Source organism: Carlito syrichta, unplaced genomic scaffold (assembly GCF_000164805.1).
Source record: "Carlito syrichta isolate Samal-C Ts95f unplaced genomic scaffold, Tarsius_syrichta-2.0.1 Scaffold305636, whole genome shotgun sequence".
NCBI classification, from domain to species: Eukaryota; Metazoa; Chordata; class Mammalia; order Primates; family Tarsiidae; genus Carlito; species Carlito syrichta.
The window spans coordinates 132,964-136,227 of NW_007249732.1; positions in this window are offsets into that span (position 1 = coordinate 132,964).

Below are 3,264 nucleotides of genomic sequence, written 5' to 3' on the forward strand. Positions count from 1 at the left end.
TCCACCTCACCTCTAGCTTCAGTCTTTCTTGCTGCCGATCTCTGTCCACTATGATCAGGTCTGCCCTCCATCCCCTGTGTCCAACTCCCTGGAGTAGTGCTCCGCACTATCCCTGCCTTACAGGCCCTCTCCTTTGCCCTCGTGGGGTGGGCCAGCCCTGTCCTCTCTGCCTCCCCCCACCAGGTCCCCCAGCTCCTGTCTCTTCCATCAATCAGCCTCTCTCTCACCTTTCCATCATGTTAGCTTCGGTTGATTTAACCAGAAAACAACCCCCAGAATTTAATTCCATGGCCCTCCATTCCCATCTCGATCAGCTCAGGGTTGGGAGGGGTTGTGTAATGGGGGGTGGGGGGAGAAACTTGGCATCTCAGAGTCAGGGGAAAGAAAAGAAAATCATATTGATTCCCCCAATGACATCCATCAATCTTCTCCTCCCAGCTAGGGAGTGGCGAGATTGGACACAGTCCTGACAGGCCCCAGGGTCGCTTGGTCCCCAAGATTTTAAAGACATATTATGGTCTTTGGCATTCACCCTCCTCCAGTTTCTCCTGAAAAGCTTCTCCCAAGGTCAGTTTCCTAAGTCCTCCATCCCGTCCCCAGGATATCCTGAAATCTTACCTCTTCTGGAATCTTGTTTCCACTATTTCCTTGGCAGGCTATCTGATGCTCCTGTAGTCACTTTCTCCTGACTGGCCTCTCCCTTAGCTGGAAGTTCTTCCTGCTGTCTAGCTTCAAGTCATTAATAAAGAAAAGGAAAAAATCATTTTCTAGAACTCAGAAGAAAGAGAGACATGATAGGTGCTTAAAAATCCTTAGAGAAAAGTAGATTAGGTAAACAGTTAGTGTCATTTTACTGGAGACTAAGAAAAAGTTACCAATTGCAAAGATCCAGCACCATTCTGTGAGCAGAGCAGGGGCCCAGGGCTCAGAAGAAAAACCAAGGAGCGTGATGGTATTAAGAGTAAAATGTTGTGAGGGGGATTCTTCTCCAGGTCTGGACTCTATTTCCACAGAAAACTCCATGAGAAAAGGGCTGACATCGTGGGAAGGGTACACGGCTGGAAGGACTTCCTAATAGGTCAGCAGCCCTTTTCCTGGAGTGGAGAAGGGGTAGCCCTCTCAACAGTCTCCCTGTGGGTCAGGTGTCTTAGGAGCCATCTGCCCCAGAGGCAGGCTCTGGATGCAGAGGACCCAGTGAGAGACACTCCCTCCCACCCCACCCCCTACAAGGGTGGGGACGCAAGGGAGGGGGCGCAAGAACCTGGTGTCGCTGGCCCCCGAAGGGTTAATGCTATTGTCTGAAAACCACATCGGCTCCCCTGGGAGCTTGGAGATCCCGCTCTCATTTTAAGTAACCCTAACGCATGCAATGAGCGAGGGGTCGTCGCCCGGCAAGAAGCGCGCCAGAAGGAGCCAGTCGGAGCAGCACGGGGACCTGGCTGCAGCACCGAGGTAGGGGACTCAGCGGACTCGGTGGCAGGTCTGCTATTGGGGCTGCTTGGCAGCCTTAGCTCTTCTCTGCCCCCGTCCCTGCCCCAACAGTGGAGCCAGTCTGGGGCAATTGGGAAGGGGGGAGGTAAGGAAAGTCAGGCACTGGGTGGAGAGGGGAGCTGGGGCCACAGAGAAGCCACCTGAGAGGTGGCAGCCTCTTCCACCCAGGTGCAGAATGGCCATAGAGCCAGGTGTCTGGCACCCAGGCCGGAGACAACCTTGGCATCTGCGGGAAGATATCCTAATGACAGCAGGTCCAGCATGGCAGAGGCTGTTTCCTCAGACAGGGCACAGCTGGGGTCAGACACTGGCTCTCTGGGCAGATAAGACTCTTGAAACTAATGGGTGGAGTTGGAGTCCAGGGCTGAATGAGTCCTGATCTCAGCCATCTCCCTACCCCAGGGTCTGCACATGCAGGGGCTTCTGCATCTCAGGGGTTCACAGCTGCCGTCCCTGTGGCTGAGGTTGAAGGGTAGTGGGTGAGGACTGATAACCAGCTGGTGGTTAGTGAGGGCAGCAGGAAGCAGGAGATGGTGTGGGTACCACAGCAAGGGGGGCAGGGGGCTACCAGCTTGAAAGAGTTAGAGTTGTGCTCTCACCTGAGCCAGGCCAGGTGAACTGAATTGAAACCTCTGATGGGGTGAGGGGATTCTGCCCCATCCACCACCCTTCTTCCCTTCCTCAGACGCCTGGGATCCTTCTCAAAGAACTAGAACCAAGAAGCCCGAAGTCTGAGAGCACGAGACACCCCCTTGTCATGAGAACCCCTGAGCCAGTGAGGGTGGGTGCAGGCTTGTGAGGATGGAGAGGAACAGAGATGGTGCTTTTGTGGTAGAGAGAGGCTGCTCATCTCCCCAACCCTTCCCGGCAGAGACAAGAGGAGGCTGGGAAGAACCTGGGGCTGTGGCCACTCCACTGCCAGGTGCGTGGCTCCAGCAGGCAAAGGGACCAGGGCACATGGATGGGCCTTCCTTCCAATGGGCTTAGAGCTCGTGTTAAGATTGGGATTGGGGTTGAGGCTGGAAATGGGTTGAGGGCTGGGGACTGGGTCAGAAGGTGGCAGAGGCCCCCAGCTGGTGAGAGCCACCTCAGCTTGCTGAGCTGCCCTGGCCCCAGTGACTCAGCCCCTCACAGGACTGGCTGTTGGCTAGTACCTTTCACTTCCTCTCCCTCTGGCCCATTCCTCAGCCACCTCAGCGCCTGCTGGAGGGGATTTCTTGCCCCTGGGTCAGGGGACAAAGGGAAGGATCGGGGGTGTCCAGGCAAGGGGCTCCCCTAGGCACAGCTGATGGGAATGAGTTGAAAGGTCACCATGCAGAAGGTCAAGGGATGTGAGGAGGGAGGATTCGAGGAGGAAGTCGGGGAAGGGGGTTGGGAGGCCTGTGGTCAGTTTCCTTCTCTGAGGCATGAGTGAGTTGGGAGCAGGAGAAGACAGAAAGCAGAAAGTAACGATGAAAGACAGTGATGGAGATAGCAACACAGGAGCAGACAGGAGAGAAGCCGTGAGAGAGAGAAGTCTCTAGGGGAAGGGAGGCAGGACAGGAGGCCATAAAGAGGCCATAGACTGTGCAGACACGATGTGAAGGCAGAAAGGGAGAGACCGAGAGATGTCAGCAGAAAAGGGGACAGGAGAAGAAGGAACAGGATGGGGACCTTGTGACAAAATGAAGACTGGAGGGGAAGGAAGGCCTGAGAAGGCTGGTGGGAGGGAAGTGAAAGAAAGGAAGGAAGGAGGGAGGGAGGGAGGGGGAAAGGAAGGAAGGAGGGAGGGAG